Below are 17,374 nucleotides of genomic sequence, written 5' to 3' on the forward strand. Positions count from 1 at the left end.
ATACTCAAACCTTGTGCTCGAACATTGCAGCTCTAATAATTTAAAACTTCACTGAGCAGACCCGAATAGCAAATGATGGTCATGCCCAGAAAGTAGGTTAGTGTGTCGTGTTCGCTGGAGGCTGGTGAGCTGCTCTGCCAGACACCAGCTGCTGCACAGGCAACAACAAACAGCCTGTTTCAGGAAGAGAAATCACTCCGGTTCTTTTGTAAAAGTTTCTATAACCCATACTGAATCTGAAATAAAATTAGTGAAAACAATAGCTTATTTACATGCCTGTTTGCCAATTTCTTCCTTTATAAGAAAGACTTTAAACATGGTTTATATGGACTATTCTTTATGAGACAACATTAAGCTTTTAGAAGTGCAGTAACAGTCTAATATTATATCTCCAGAAGTAAGGACAAATCACTAAAGGGAATAACTCTAAGTATGTTGTAATCCTATCCTTTAATGACTTTTTAATGTATGTGTATATGCCAGATGTATGGCTTTCAGACAAAACTGATAATAAGTAAAATCAATGGTTTCCATTAAACTGCAAAACAAGTGTAAGAAAATTATTGAAACAGAAGCTGTTTGTATTTTCTGTGCAAAAAGCCACCACAAAGACCTATTAACAGTTTTTAACTTGTCTGAAAATAAATTTTGTAGAATCAAAATGCTCTATTCCTTTGGTATACTGTGGGAATGTTATTAAAATCCTATTGGACCAATGCATTTTAATCTCTTAAATTATTACAAATACCCAAGTGTCATACCATTTCTAAGTAGCAGAGACCAGATTCTTACTATTAACTTTTTTGTTAAGTACCTGGTGATGAGACAGGTCCAAGGTCAAGGCCAGCGGGGGTCCCTGGCCAGGCACAGGGTGGCAGTGCCTGCAAACCCACACTCCAGCATCACTCAGGGAGGGACTAAACTGCCAGGGCTGAGCTTAAATGGGCAGCTGGGCCGAGGTTGTAGGTGAGGCCGCAGGTGAGGCTGCTCAGGGACATTAATGCCCATTAGAGTATTAATGCATTAGTGCCCTGACACTTTTTGACGGATAACTCTGCCCACTAATCCATAAAATAGGTTATTTGGTCCTCTGCTTGAATATTATCTGCTCGGTGTTGAAAGTAAATTGCCAGCTAATTCAGCTTCTGTTTATTAGTGATGAGATGTGGATTGTCATTTGGGGGAAAAAAAAAAGAAGAGAGATTCTCCAGATTTTTTTTCTTATTGCCTATTTGGTAAATACCAGTAATTAAATCTTCAGAAGTGGTTGTATCCACTTATGTTCTGATAAATGTGTCACCATTTAGGGCAGGGCAGCAACAGACAGAGTGACAGATGCTCTCTATTACCCTCCGCCCTCCCCACCAAGGAAAGGGAAAGGGAAGAGAGACAAAGTTGGAAAGTTAAAACAGGTTTCCTAATAATGTCTTTGAGTTGAACACACAATGAATTGTCTTTTAAGATGTCATCTGTAGTAACTGCAGCTCTGATTGCCTGCTTTAACAAATAGATGCCCTCCACACTAAATAAAACACCGACCTTAGAGGACTAAGGCTGTCTGAATTAGGCAGCTGAAGATTTGATTTGATCAGAAAAATAGATGGTAATTAAAAAACCCTAATAATAAACTAGCAGGTGAAGTAGCAGCAGACATTTCAAGTTTTAAAACTAGAAAAATCGTTGTAGTTTTGTAGCTGAGTTACAGGTCAGAGCTGTGGAGGCTGCAGAGCCTGCTGTGGAAGGTTTCAGAGCAGACAAGCAAAATTTTGGTGTAGACATACAGAACTCTGCTTTAGAGCAGGGGAAGAGATTCAGTGGCCATTAAAATTCCCCATCATTCCTATATTTTGATCATCTATGCTCACTTTATGTCCATATCTCCTTTTTCTGCTACTGGCAAGTGCCCACTTTTTTTTTTCCACATATTTAAGAAAACCTGTTCACGCAGTTGGCAGGAGAAGGAAGTGAGTTTATGACAGTTCCTCTGCTGGAAAACAATAAAGTTTATAAGTTTATAATGATAAAGTTTATAAAAGGGGTTTGGACCAGTTTTTTCCACTCTTTCTCGATTCTGTCTGCAGGGCCTAGGATTCCTGCATAGATAAAATAATATTTTAGCTTCAGCAACCTCATCTTCCTTTTTGGTTCATATTTGTGACACACTTTTCCAGAGACACATTTCTGCTAATTCTTTTCTGTACTACGCACAGATGGTGTAATTTTTAAAAAAATGTTAGATCAATGGCCAGTGAACAAAAAAAAATGCAGGACTGACATATTCTCTGCAATTTGAATTGCTTCTTTGCTTTCTAAAGGTCTGTTTTCTTAAACACGTATTTTGCGTTTACTTTCAGGTGTTGCTATAGCATCGCTTGGTCACAAGAGGGAACTCACGTATCAGTCTCTGTTTTATTTTTTATATTAAAACTGAGGACTCTGCAGACTAATAAAGGGAATATGTTAGGATATGCATGTGTGTGACATGTAACTGTGCATATATAAATCTATGTATATTTATATACCCATGCCTTTTAGTTACCAGAGAAGGGAGACCATTCATAGCAATAAGGAACAATAACCCTGGCAAGCATGAAAGCAGAAAAGAGCCTTAGAATGGCCCAGAAATAACTTTATTTTGCTCATGGGTGTATATCTTACACTCACAGATATATGCTCATGGGTTGTGGCTCATCTCTGTTCCCATACTGCAGTTCTGTAAATCTCAAAACTAACTTACGGTATCAGGACATGGACGGAGCAGAACAAGCTCCCTCCCAGCAGAGCTTGACAGCAGGGATTACACTCACCAATATTTTTGAGGAGCCCTTGGTTTTGACTTTCTGTTTTGAGCCCATGATTGCCTTTCACCTTTGTGGAGAGTCCTTTGCCAGCCCAAAACTTGACTGTATTTGGAATCTGTCCCAGAATTCAGAGGATTGAGTGTACATGCATATTGTTTGATTGTTAACTGTGTTCATTAAAGGAAAATACTTAAATACTAATTAATTTTTGATTTCTGCCAGATGCCAGTGGCAGCAGCATGGATTGTATCCAATCTGCTCAAGGCTCATTTTTCTAAAATAAATAAACTTATAAATCCAGAGCTTTCTAACCTGAGAATTGTCTTCAGAACTTGGTGTCGCACATCTTCCTACACTGATGTTTCCACTGCTCAAGCAATTGGCCAGCAATCCTGCTGATGTATTTGCAAGTTCCTTCAAGAAAACACATCATAAATGCCCCTAATAACCAGAGCACAGTATGGGAACTTTTCTTGGAAACCTCGCTGCTGTTTCTGTCCCACTGCTGGAGAACACAGGGCGCACACAGCTTATGAGATAACCCCTGACAGTTCCATAGCTGGATTTGGAGCTGGATTTGCCAATATTTGATTGTAGCTGTTCAGGGCGGTTGGTTCCCCAGGAACTGGCAGCAACCTCCCAGTGTTAAGGTGAACAACCTCATCTCACCCCTGGGACATGGCCAGTCCCTCACACAGGTTCGTTAAGTGCTGCTGTCTCGAGCACAAATTGTAGCGTCCTGCACCATAGGGCTGGTTCCTAGAAGAACGGTTAGATATTTTGTTTGGGATCTAGGAGGAGATGTTTGGAGCAATGTGCAAGTTTCAAGAAGCACGGGGTGGGTTTTGTGAAGCTGATTCTTGCTTATGCAAAGCCACCATAGAAGGGAGAAGGCAGCTTTCCTAACCTGAGCTTGCTGAACCACAGATCATGTTGGCTAGCTGTCAGGTTTGATAGATGGTAAGGCTGCTGGTCTTGAAACTTCTAAGAGAAGGTTAGGCATAACTAATCATTATCTGTAATCTGCACATCTGATTTATTAAATGATCTAATTATCATTTTAATTGCACCGCACCTGCATACCATTAGTCTGTTTGTTTAACTTGGTGGGATAAGAAAGTTTGCGCAATCTAATTTTGAAGATCTTCAAAGTCTGGGGCTAGTCCAAGAAAATTACAAATAGTAAGGTTAGACCTCAAGCCAGCTGTACAGTCACGAACATGTCTCATGCTGTTGGGACTTTTCATGTGGTACTGCAACTTGGGTGGAAGCACAAACACACTGTCAGAAAGGTGAAGATCATCTCAAGGCTGTATTTTAATTGCTGTAATATTTTTGTGTGCTGTTGCTCATCCTGGGTTTGGTTCATGTCTTGATATACTTGTAGATGTCCTTTACTAGTGTCTATATGTCTTTTTGTAATAAATATAGCCAGACTACAGGACTGGATGGCCCTCCTTGAGAAAAAGTATATGATGAGATACTGTTGCTATTCTGTGAGTCTAGGCTCTGGGCACTCTCATCTTTGTGGATTCATGTGCAATAACTCGTCTTCCACCCTGAATTTTGGTAGGGGTGCCAACAAATATGTTTATCAAAATGTGAAGTAAAAACAAACCATGGTGATAGCAGAACTTCATTTCACAATGGAGCCAGAGGACTGCAAACTGTAGAAACATGTGGCAGTGTTTGGTTGATTCCAAGAAACTTTGAGGAAAAATTGAACGGGAACAAAAAACATTTAGTTTTCATTATTAGTTCTCCTAATGTTTTCTCAGAACAGCTAAGTCAAAACTAGGAGTTTTTCCTTAGTTTTCAGTTGCTGAAAATGAAAAACATTTCCATAAGTTTTCCAGTGAGAATATGAATAGGTAGACACTGCTTGAAAATATTTATATTTTGAGAGTACGGGCATTCAGATCTTATAGTTAGTATGAAAAAGATTCAGTTAGATCTTGTAAGAATTCATTATAGAGCCATCCGTTATCTTTTCCATGTCAGACAGGACTTGTAAGGAGTCGTAGTTATGCCAGGTTTCCTTTAATTATTGATAAATCCAAAGAGGATGAATCATGTTACCATACGTACTTACCGGAGTGTTGATTGAAAAAGTACCTTTAATGAATGTACTTAGATTTGGCCTTTTTGAACAGAAAAACTGACAACTTGTCCAAGTATGATTTCGTGATATGCCTAAACTTACTTAATTGACAGCACCCAGTGCAGGTACAGTCCTGTTCTTCTTCTCCCTCTTCCAGCTGTATGAAGAGTAGGGTGGAAAATGAAGGATTATATTTAGGTTGGACAGTTTTCCATCCTGTGCAACCCTGTGATTCCAGTGCAGGAAACTGTTTAGTATGGCCAGGTTGTTCCAAAGCCCCAGGCATTTTCTAGTCACTGGATTGCCTCCTGGGGACAGCAGATAGCAAAGCTGTCAGCACTGGGCAGGATCTTCTCACCATCACATCCCTGGGGAATTTTTGGACATTCTGTTGATACTATAGTCTGTCTATTTGTCAATAAGTTCAGTTACTTTGTTTATGCAAATAATTCTGTTTGTATTTTGACTCAGTACATTTTAAATGTCTTCACGAGGTATTTGTATCGAAGAGAATGGCCTGTGCTAGGACATGTCATTTTGATAAAATATCTCTGGAATGAAACAAGTATCAGACTAGACTTCGATGTGCCTCTGCTGACTACTGCCTGATGCATCTCCCACATATACATTCAGACAAAGGTTTTCCTCTTTTATTTTTTCATAGTTCCTCTTCCTTATATCAAATAAGTATAAAGTAGGAGTAAGGAAAGGTTCTCTGTTCATTTCTGTAGCTGGTATTGCCTTGCTCTCTACAGTCTTGGGGCTGGCAGCAGAACATTCCTGCAATGCACACCTCTTGCGCCTGCTTCACGCACACCGCTCCACTTCCATGGAGGTTTCCGCTCCTGCAAGGGGATTTCTCAGTTTACTGCCTGGAAATCTCTGGTTCCCCATAACGAAGTTGTTCCAATGCCCAGGAGGCAATTAGTAGGGAATAAAATTTTCAGCAGTCACTGGGATCTTCTGGTCTTCCAGCCTGTCCCAAAGTCTGCTAGATTCTTGCCACTTCTTTTCCTCATCTTCATGCCCCATGTAAATGGAAGCATTATATTGAAATATGCAAAATATACACTGTACACACATAGCTTTTCTTAATTGCACATAGACCAGTAAGAAAATAATTGGAATGGTGAAAGCTGCATAAAATTTTCCTTCACCTGCCCGTGTTGTCCTCCATGGCTCATCAATATCACAGTCTGCAAGGAGCAGGGAGGCCATACTTTAAAACACCTGTATTTCCCTTCCCTGTTCCCCAGAACAGTTCCACAAGTTGTCCTGCCTCAGTCAGCCACTGATGAAGGGGATCATTAGGTCCTAAATGCCAGTTTTCTTAAATCATCATGAGACGAGCTAAAGTGACTAGTCCTTAGGGGTGCTGGCCTCTAAAAGGTGATAACTATTAAATGCATTTTTGCACTTTTCCTCCCTTATGAACAACCTTAGCCTTTATTTCTAATGGCCTGTGTTGCTGAAAATACCTTGTGGTCAATGGGGATCTCGAAGTCTTCATGCTTTCCTTTCTATTGCATTTTACTTAATAATATGATGTCAGATGTATGGGAACATGGCAACATGAGAGTGAGAAACTTTTTCTGTCACCATGGAACAATCTTATATCTCAATGGCTGATTGATATCCTGCCTGAAGTCAGACAGAACATCTCTCTTCTCTCCCACAGGCTGCTTACAAAGTCAGAAGCAGACTGATCATTATCTGCATCTCTCAAGTCATGATTTCCCTCTTATTTTGCTCTTTTACAATTCCAATTTTGTGGGGAGTTGGGGGAAAGTCCCCTCACTCCTGGACTTTTTGTTGACCTATTACCCCTGGAAAATTTATTTAGTTTGAAAGTTATAAAATTAAAAACTACCAATATGAAAGCATTAAACAAATCAAGGCCATCTGTTTTCTTGTGAAGTGTCTTGATGATGCTGTTTCTGACCTGAGTAAAAAGAAATTTCATTGATATTTTACATGGAAAAACATCTTTAATGTAGTTTCTTGCTCTCACTTTTTCTAGATTATGACTTCGTATAAGCTAAGGATTGTTTCATGTATTACTACACTACTAGATTTAAGATAGCAGAAAGAATTCAGACACATTGTTCATTTGTAAGCATCTCTGACTTTTAAAGTCTGTATGTGAATCAGGAAAAAAGACGATTCTGGCAATCTAGATGTTGTGTCAATGAAGCATTTTGCCTTCTCTTCGCAGCCTTTTCACTCCTTTGGTTGCCCAAGCCACGCTAATGATGAGCTACAATCCATTCTGTGTCTCAGCAGGAAGAAGACAACATTTATCTTGTATCTCATGACAGTAGCATGAACAATCAGGATTATTTACCTAAGTTCATATAAGATGACAAAAGATTACTGTTTGATCTGGAGCTTGGTGTGCAGTTTATGCTACACACTGTGTGTCATGAAGATGCTGTAATTTATAGATCACCACAGTTGCTTCTGTGACAGATGCACATAAAAGTCCCAGGAATTTTTAGTTCTAACTTCTGGAGATTTTTTAGTTGATTGAATCAAATGTGGGAGACCAATAGAGAAGATAAGAAGGGAGCTGTGGGCAGGTATAGGCTTATCTGGGGGGAAAACAGCCTGGAAATGGTGGTTACTTTGGCTTTAGTCTTCCCAATAGCACCATCTGATGTCATGTGTGCTGTCATTTGTGTCTGGGCAATGTTAAACCCCGGTGTCTGGTGAGCTGTGCAAGCAAATGCTCTCAGTCTCCAGGCAACTGTAAACTGCAGAGTTTTGGGGAGAAATGAGTTCTGTCTCACCAAACTCTTGTTTCAACACCTTTCTGTAAAACTATAAGAGTGAGGCTTGTCCACATGCCTCAGGAGGGTGTTGTGACAATTAGTGAGATAAGATCAGCTTACTTATATAAATGTGTAAAACTGCTTTTAAATACCAAGTGTGAGTTAAGACCAGGAAACATTTGAATGGCAGCCCAGTGCCTCCCCTTCCCATAGCATGGCATATGCCAAACTTGTTCTTATGGGGTGAAAGAGGCTTGGAAAAACAACATACTGGGTGCACTGGGGCAGTTATTATAGGCCCTCCAAAAGCATCTTCTAAACCAGTGTTTGCCTATCTGTCATTGGAGACAGGTTCTTATTAGGTCTTTGGCACTGCTCAGGGTTTGGGCTTGTCCTGCAGCAGGTTATGGAGTAAAACCAAGGCCCTAACATTCTGTGATTCTGTGATTCTGTGTAGTGGACTGGGGCACAAGACCTTTGGCTCTGCTGCTGTACTTCTGCCTTGATGAGTATTGTAGCAGAGAGTCAAGCATATAAAGCTGTCCTAGCCAGGTTTCTGAAGGCAACACTAGAAGTTTTGATGGCTATCAGCAGCAACACCTTCCAAAGAAGGGTTGTGTGCTGGCTGGTGTTGCAGGACTGGGAGAATATAGATATAGCTGTGTATAGATATAGCTGTGGTGATATATGATATGAAATTGGTCTAGACATTCCCAAGACTTAACTGTCATGAGACAGACATTCCTGAAGAATGCAGTGCTGTGTACGGAGATAATGGTGTTACTTTCCAGTTTGTAGAAGATAGCCACTCCTACCCTGTATCCTCAGATGTTGAGGGTTTCTGTCTCAGAAATCATAAAGCAAATAGTGTTCAGAGCCTCCTCTTCCTGGTGTGGGTCATAGAAGCAAGGCAAGTGTGGAACTGTCCATATTTGAAAACAAGTGCACACCTTGCCGTGGACGCCTGGACAGGTTAGAATGGTTGGAAGAAGGGCTCTTTCCTAAAATCATGGTTAATTTTCAATTCCCCATTGTAAGTCTATTCCACAATATAACTGACTTGTGCAGTCAAGTAATCTTGTATCCCAAATGTCTGATCTTCTTCAGGTTCTCTGTCCCCCCTGCCCTATGCCACATCCTCTCCATCAGAGCATAGCTTGACACCTCCTGCTAGAGAGCTGCTAGAGAAAGATAATTGAGATAACAGAAAAGGGTACTTGTTACAGTAATTAAGTAACTCAATGGATTAGTTTTCTTTTGTTTTCATGTGGCAGTTTCACAATCCTATTGTGAACCAAACTCAAGAGAGAGAAAAGAGGCCCACGAACATTGGGCAGGTCCCACATCTGCTCAGGCGCTGTCTCAGGGCTGGCTGAAGGGGTGGTGGGTCCTGCCAAGAGACATCCAGCCCTTCCCACAGGGCTGCCCCAGGGTTTGCAAAGCCTTGCAGGGCATTAGAGTCCTGCGGAGAAGATCTGAACATGCCCATGGGGAGGCAAAGGGCTAAAATACTCAAGGATGGAGGACTACCATGCTTCCTGGACTCTGGATCACAGGGGTTTGGAGGAGAGCAGCAGTGCAAACACTTTGCCTCAGCTCCCGGATGCAAGGCGTACAGGCACAATAACAGCAGTGGAGACACGTAGTTCAGGTTGCACAGTTCTGCACTGCATGCTTTAAGCACACAACGATCATTTCTCTCATGCAGATTGCAAACCAAGGCATCAGATGAGTAGATATTTTGCAGATGTATCTTCTGCAGTTTAGTAGGTTTGGTTGGTTTTTCAAATTCTGTGCAAGAGTTTCCTATTACTGTCTTGCAGAAGTGATATGACTGGAAGCCGGCTGACTACATTTGACTTTTGCCAGATTATCTTGGGTAGAACTGAATTTAGGATGTCATTTGCTTGTGCCACAATTTCACGATTAGTGTATCTACTTCATAAATCTAATTAAGTTGTTTTGGGAGTAAAAGCGTTAGACAGAATAATTTTTGTTTTCCTTGCAGTTGCTGAAAACACAGTGCAGAGCAGCTATCTGCAGTCCTAGGACCTGGAAAGTCTTTTGCTCAGCTATAAAAATGAATCAACATTTTTCAGATTTTACGCTTGCTACAGATTATGACTAGACACAGTATTGGTGAGCTGCACAGACAAAGATATGAAAAGCAACACATCATGGAAACACTGAAATAGCTTGGACTTGCACTTGGAAAATATTAACAAGACTGAATATCAGTATTTGATGAGGCGATATTTGGATAATTTGGATGCTAGTGAGCCTTTTTCTTCTGTTCAAGGCCCAGAGGATTCATAAGCTTTCTCCTGATTTGTCAGAAATATGGATGATTTTTATTTGCACTAGAATCAAAAGAAATGGCTATTTAGGAGAAAGCTGAGCTGAACTTAGAGAATATAGGAAGATACGAAAATGTGAGAAAGGCTAAATAGTGGTTTTATTTCTTGGCTTTATCTGCATCAGCATAACCACAGTAGTCTTTTGTATTTTTATATTTATTATCTTCTTGTCAGATTTGAAGCAGGTGGCAGAAACACATCCAGAAATGCATTGCATCTGTTATGTATTACGTAAGTTTAACTCCTTTATATTGCTGTATCAGATGCATTTTCTATAATCTAGTTCTATCTTTTCCCCCAAGTCCATATTAATGCAAACTTTAAGAATAATAATGTAGTTCATGAGTGTTTCCATCATGCTTTTGATCCTAGAAACATGCTCATCCCACCAATATCACACTTTATGCTGAAAAAAGAAAGGAAATTATATACCTTTGTCTGTTCCTGGAAGTCTGAAAAATCCATCATACTCCAGTGGAGGTGATGAAGTAATGTTGTTCATTGAAGTTTTTTAAGATCCTCCACCTCAAAGGCCAGCCCTGTTAAAATGCCTCATCTTTTTTGTTCCTCTCCGAGGCACAAAGAAAATGGAATCTGACCTTCTGTCACCTGTTTGGGATTTTCCCTTGTGTGAGAGAACAAAGAAACTACTAGTAAGGCTGGAATAGGCATCTGAGTTAAGTGTCTCCCCTTATGTGTTTTTGTTTGGTTGGTTGTTGTTGGTTTTGTTTGGTTTTTGTTTGTTTAGGTTTTTTGGTTTGGTTTGGTTTGGGTTTTTTTCCAGCAGAGCTCCCTGTTGCCTCTTTTGTTTCTGTTGAGCTGCGTGGAGAGGTGATGGAGAAGCATATCTGAGCTCATGGCGCTATAGAAAGATTTTCTTAAAACCCAGTGTTAAATATGTCCTGAGAAAGAAACAGTTGTCCACAACACATTCTAAATACACAAGCCCGTTAAGAATTTGTAATTAACCTGGAGTATGGTTTTGCTTTTGTGTGTTAAGATGTTCATGAGTTCTCTACTACTGAATATTTAGAAGAAAAAAAAAAGGTGACTCTAGGCAGGAACATCTTCAGCCTTGCAAGAAAGAAGCTAAGCGACTTATTCATGCTGTGTAGATATTATCAAAAACCAAAAATTATGCAGAAAGAAAACACAATTTCTGTTTGAATCTCATGCCCACAGATATTCCTGGTGCGATACAGTGGTCAAAGTGTGCATTTTGCTGTAGCATCTCACATGAGTAAAATTGCTGGACTGGAGCTTTGCAGAAGCGCTTTAACACCCACTGGTATGAAAACAGGATGTTCAAACCTTTCACCAAGTACAAAACATATAAAATGAAGACTCTTGAATACTTTTAGTGCTCATGTAAATTATAATTTTATTAGCTTAGCAGTTGTTATATCTATCTTTTATATTTCAGGTGGACAATAAATACAATAAATAACTTTTCTGTTCCCCCTTCTTATCAAAGTGTTTTGGGTTTTATTAAAGATTTTTGGGGGGTTTTTTTAAGCTCTAGGTTTATTGATTGCTTGATAGGTTCTCAGAATTGTATTCAAAAATTCCTTCACATTTCCCTTGGTATTGTACTGGCATTGATCTCCACGTGCCAGGCTCTGTGACAAAAGAAAGAACAAAGTTTGGGTTACCAAAGATTTTATAAAAAGTACAGGATTTAGATTAAACAGTTAAAATGTGTCTTCTTTGGAGCTAAGCAAGGTTTTCAAAAACAATCCCTAAAGAACTGTTCCTTCAGCAGTGAGTGTAAGAATGGCTTTTCATGGTGACTAACAAAGTGGCAGCTGGACTATCATGTAGTTACAGCTGAAGTATCTAAACTGAGCTGTTTTAACCCAGCAAACGGCAGATAGAGCCACATGAGAAGCTGGGTAAGACGAGGAGAATGGGTCTGCTTGATGTTGCAGTGCCATCTGAACAATCTTCCCCCTTGCAAGTTTGAAGCTGGCTTAAAGGAGCTTGAGACACTGCAGCATCACCATCTTCTGTGTGTCATTGAATTACACAACGGGTTTGCTCAGTATGTAAATAAAGAATGTTTCACTGCCTCACAAAATGCTGATCCAGGAGCCATCCTGAGCATCATCATGAGTTTGAAGATGCTGCAGGTCACAGCAGTATTTCATGCCCAAGTATCCTTGAAGAAACTGTAGGAGAAAGCTGAGCTGAACTTAGAGTAGAAAATATAGGAAGATACGAAAATGTGAGAAAGGCTAAATAGTTGTTTTATTTCTTGGGTTTATCTGCGTCAGCATAACCACAGTTATGCATGCTTTAAGCACACAATGATCATTTTTCTCACGCAGATTGCAAACCAAGGCATCAGATGAGTAGATATTTTGCAGATGTATCTTCTGCAGGATTAGTGCTCCAGAAGAGAAGGATGTCTCTGCCCACCTGTCCCCAGCTGTGCCACTTCTGCACATCCCCTCTCCAATTCTATATCATTACTATTTAGCATAGAAACAGGTTTTGAGAAAGGAGAACAGAAAAGCAATTTAAATTAAGCTCCTCTCCCAGAGAGTTTAAAGGTCCTCCTGCTTTGGAGAAGGGAAAGGACACAGCGGGGCAGAACTCAGCTCCCTGCTTCCTCTGCCAATTTTAATAGCTTTCAATTGCCTCATGCATGTTGCAGCTATTGCACCTGCCTCCTGCATCAAACAACTATTTAAAACACATTTGAAATTAATCAAGTGCTTAGCTACAGATGTTTACATTATAAAAAAGCAATTTCTTTTGTAAAAGATAGACAAAGATCTACAGAAAGATAAGAAAAGTCTTACTTCGCAGAGGTTTCTATCCAGTTGAGTCTGAAAGGTTAGATTAAGCCTTGTAATTATTGCTTTTGAAGAGATGTTGTTTTTCAGCATGTGTTCGGTTCCCTCCACAAAGCATGCCAATTCGTGGCCAGGCTGTTAAACGAAGAAGGCATTAGAAAAAGCTAGAAGGCATTTTGTGTTTATCTACACAAAGAAGAAGTATGTATTCCTAAATGTGGCAGCATGTCACAATTAAACGTAACGTATTTTGCACTCTATTGAAAACTGATACATGAACTCTGGGGGGTTGTAGAACACTAGATCATCATGTACGCTGTAAGAAACACCTGTCACATCTCTCAGAAAACCTCAAACCGTAAAAGTAACTTCTTTGAAGCGTAGTTTCAGCTAATGCTGGGTTTCACCATGTCTGAGAAGGTTTACAAAAATGAAATGGGTTTTGGATGCATCTAGAGCTGAATATCTGAGGCCTGACATCTCCGGCCCAGGTTTGCTCAGTATTTAGGCACCAAACCATAAACCAAGGCCTTGTGGAGATTTACAAAGCAAGAACCTGTATCTCTTGATTTGTAAGTCAAGCCCCCAGAGGACTTTTGCCTGATTCTGGGCTTGGTTCTGATTGCACTGATAATGGGAGGACTTCTGCTTCCCTCCCCACCACTATTCATCAAGCTCAATTTTGCTGCTACCAGTGTATGAAAATCTTCTTCGTAACTGAAAGCAAAAGTTATGTAAGGATAAAAGTGATGAAACTTAAACTCAGTTAATACTGAAGCAGTACCTTAAAAAAAGTAGACTTACCTCAGCAATGGGAAGACATGAACATGACTGAAAATGAAAAGAGTCAACATTAAAATTCAGCATTGCTAGCATTCAACACACAAGTACATTTTTGCTTAGTTTCATCATATTCTCAAGAGTAATTTACTCACACTGACAGCTGTCTCCCTACACGGACAACTTACGAAACTTTCCTCCTGAAAAAATAACAAGTGAGAAATCAGTATTTATTATCATCTACTTTACAAGCGTGCATTTTTACAGAATTAAGGTGCTAAACAGCCACTTACAAGCAGACGTTTTGTATACCGGATAATTTCCCGGACACTGCAATTCTGTGCTTGCACAGAGAGCAGCAAACAAGAGAAGAGTAGGTATGACAGCATGCTGGCATCCATGTGCAACTCAGTCTGATGGGTGACAGAAGAATAGGAGGACACTCCTTTTAATTGAGTCTTCACAAAATTCCCATTCTAATATGGAAAAACCCAATTATAAAACTGATACCAGGTGCCCACTATTTTTTCCCACTAGCTTGGACAGCATTTTAAAGAAATCAAACGTGGAATTGAGTCACCTACTGCAGTGACTTTTCTTTAGTACTGCGGAAATTCACAAATGCTCCTCAGAAGTGATTAATTTGAACATTATGATATTGCACTCCAACAGGAAACAATGGTTAAAAATCTACGAAAGCATTTTTTTTTCCAGGTGTGGGTTTCGTCTCCTGTGTTTATGTAAATTATGGTTCCATGAAAGCAAAGATACAATAATGTTCAGCATTGCCAAAGTTCCTGAGAAAACAAACTGAGAGGCTGCAAGCTCGCTGCCCCCTGGATTCAAAGCAGGACATTTCTCAAAGAAAGTTGCTAACACTGCAGGGGTCTGTCAAGCAGACAGACAAGTGGATGGAGTTGTGGAGTTGTCACTCTGAATTACAGCTTCCACAGTTGGGGAGTGACCCCATAGTCCTTGGCTGTGATCCCACTTCTGCCAAGTGCAAGTGCACCGGCGTGCAGATAAGGATCGGGGCCTCAGAGTGCAAACACCGATTGCAATGTCACATCCCACCCCTTCCCTTTTTAAGCAGAAAGGAGACAATGCAAAAATAGTCCTAGGTGACCCAAATGGTATTAAGTTAGAAATTCTCTCAGATGGAGTCTCCAAATCAGGTTGAATGTCTGCTAGAGCTTTGTGTGGCCACAGAAGTTTCCTTTTTTTCCAGCAGATCACGTGGTAGCCCTTCAGATTTATTTTAGATCCCCCATGTTGACCTTCAAGCTTCTCTCCTGTTATGCCTTAAATCCCATTATGCCTCAAAGATCTTCTTCAAAAGGTTGAGCCTCCTGCTGGTCTGTCTGGCTGAAAGAGGAGCATGATCTCTGGAAACTGTCCTGGAAAGAGAAAACATCGGTTTGCAATTTGTTGTCTTTTCACTGGCATTTGCCTACTGGGAAGGGATTTATCTGGCTGAGCGTGGCTCCTCTGCCGCCTGCACGCCGAGCATGGCTCCAGCCTGGGGTGGATGCTCCCTGCCTTTTCTTTGAAGTTCATCCTTGGGTGATTTAGTGTGGGAAGTGTACATCCCATTAGGCAGCTACAGCTTTCACACAGGCTCTGGGAAATACCTAGAAAAAAACAAGAGACCCTCCCATGGCAGCGGGCTACATTACGATCAGACACACGAAAGTATGTCGCGGGCAGGGGTGGCATTCATGAGCCAGGCAGCGGCATCTTTCAGGGCACTGGGCTGTTAAAGAAGGGGTAAAAATCGTTGATTTGTGATCAAGAGGCTGTAATTCCCTGAACAGCAGTAAAGAGATGTCTGTGATGGGTAGAGTCCCTTGAGGAAACAGCTTTTTGCTTCGTCAGAGCAATGGGTATGCTGCTCTGTTTCTTCATCCAGTAAAGCCCCACACCAAGAGCTGGAACAATTGGTTTAATCAGAAACCCCTGAAGGAAATAAATTGTTTGTAACATTTTGGGTACACTTGGTTTCTCAGATGGCTGAAGAAACAGATTTATGTGGTTTTAAAGGAAGGAATTCTACAAGCATCTTTGATTTAGCCAAGGTTGTGCAAGGAATACAGTAACAAGCCATGGGTGGAGAGGGGCTTTTTGTGACAGAAGTTTCTGCTGCTTCTTGTTTTTAAGGAAAACATGTTCCTTAGAAATCCCATTTTGCCCAGTAGCTGCTACGGTCTGTCTTTGCAAGGATTTTACAAAATCTGGTATACATAGCAGAGTCTCTAGGGCATTTTCATCTAAGGAATGATATCTCAATGCAGCTGCCTTGCTCTCTAAGTGAAAGCAATTGGTGGCATAAATTGTATGCAAGATACATAATTAGGACCTTTCCATACATACGATGTAATTATGTTTACTGGACAGTGAGCAGATCAGGCAACTTCTTCCCAGGCCTATAGCCCAAAAGGACAAGATCTCTATTTTTGTTACTAGCTGAAACTCAGAATGGCAGAGCTTCCAAACCTGCCCCTGGTCTGCTCCCTAAGCCTGTGGTCCCTCCTCGCAGTCTCTTATCTGCCAGCGATGCCAGCGCTATCTCTACATCTTTTCATTTCTATTTGATTGCTTAGTGAGATCCATTTCATGCTGTTGTTGCTCCAGGCCAAATAGGTCACCAGACAAGCTGTATTCAGTTTACAGTGAAACAGAAATCACCAGAAGTCAAACCAGCAGAGAAAAAACTTCCCATGTATTGGTCAGACCAGCAGTGGCTTGAGCACAGAGTGAGTGGCACTGGTTATGGCTTCTCTTTGGAGAGTTTAGGCTCTATTCCAGCATTTAGAGGCTGATCCAAAGACCATGGAAACTAATATTTGCTGCAATCCCAGCAAAAAGACTAGCTTTTAAATATAATCTTTAAACACTTAGTTTTCATGTTTTAGAAGTCTTCATTTTGATGACCAGTTGCGGCAATGTATTTTCACAAATATGTTGTAATTTGTGTGTTAAATACGATCAGCAGTTTATTTTCTGTCCTCATGTCTAGATATCTGGTCCCCCTCTGTTCCTCTCCCTTAATCTCTGTTTCAGGAACACAGGCCAAAATGTAGAGAGGAAATAAAGGTTTTTCAACCATTGCTCAAAAAACCTGAAATAATTTCATGTTAAATTCAGTAGCCAAATTGCAGTAGGTGGGAAGGTGACAGTGCGAGTCCACTTCCCTCCGAGGCTGCAAACCCATGAGCCGGTTGCCAAAGTGGGGAGCTACGAAGGCCAAGTCCAGGCTTTCTGAAGCTTTTTCTTCCCTTTTAAGCTTTCTGGCCGAAAAAACACCCAGAAACAAAATGAATAATTGAAACTCAGATTTTTTAATAAAGGTCACCAAGCTTAAAGGCCGTGGGTGCATTAGCCCCTAGAAACATCCCCTACATTGCCATTGGGAAACCTGAGCGGGGAAAGTGGTTGTGGTCAGCCTGGGGCAGGACTGTGCGTTAGCAGATCATGTATCCCCAGCAGATCATATATCCCCAACAGATCGTATATCCCCATACTCCATCTCACTTCCCCACGTACTAAAGGATGGAGTGGGTGAGCCGAGTAAGGCAGGAGACAGAGAGCTCCTTCAGCCGGGAGTGCTGCCAGCACCACGGCACTACCAGAACCCTCCCGGTATCTTTCTGTGGTCTCTTACAGGCAGTTGCCTCTGGCTCGTTTGGAAATCTGCATCTGATGTCCTGTATGTTTTTGGTTTAATTTGTAAATATTTGGAGATATATTCTCTTGTAATGCACCTCTT

Source organism: Caloenas nicobarica, chromosome 13, assembly GCF_036013445.1.
Source record: "Caloenas nicobarica isolate bCalNic1 chromosome 13, bCalNic1.hap1, whole genome shotgun sequence".
NCBI classification, from domain to species: Eukaryota; Metazoa; Chordata; class Aves; order Columbiformes; family Columbidae; genus Caloenas; species Caloenas nicobarica.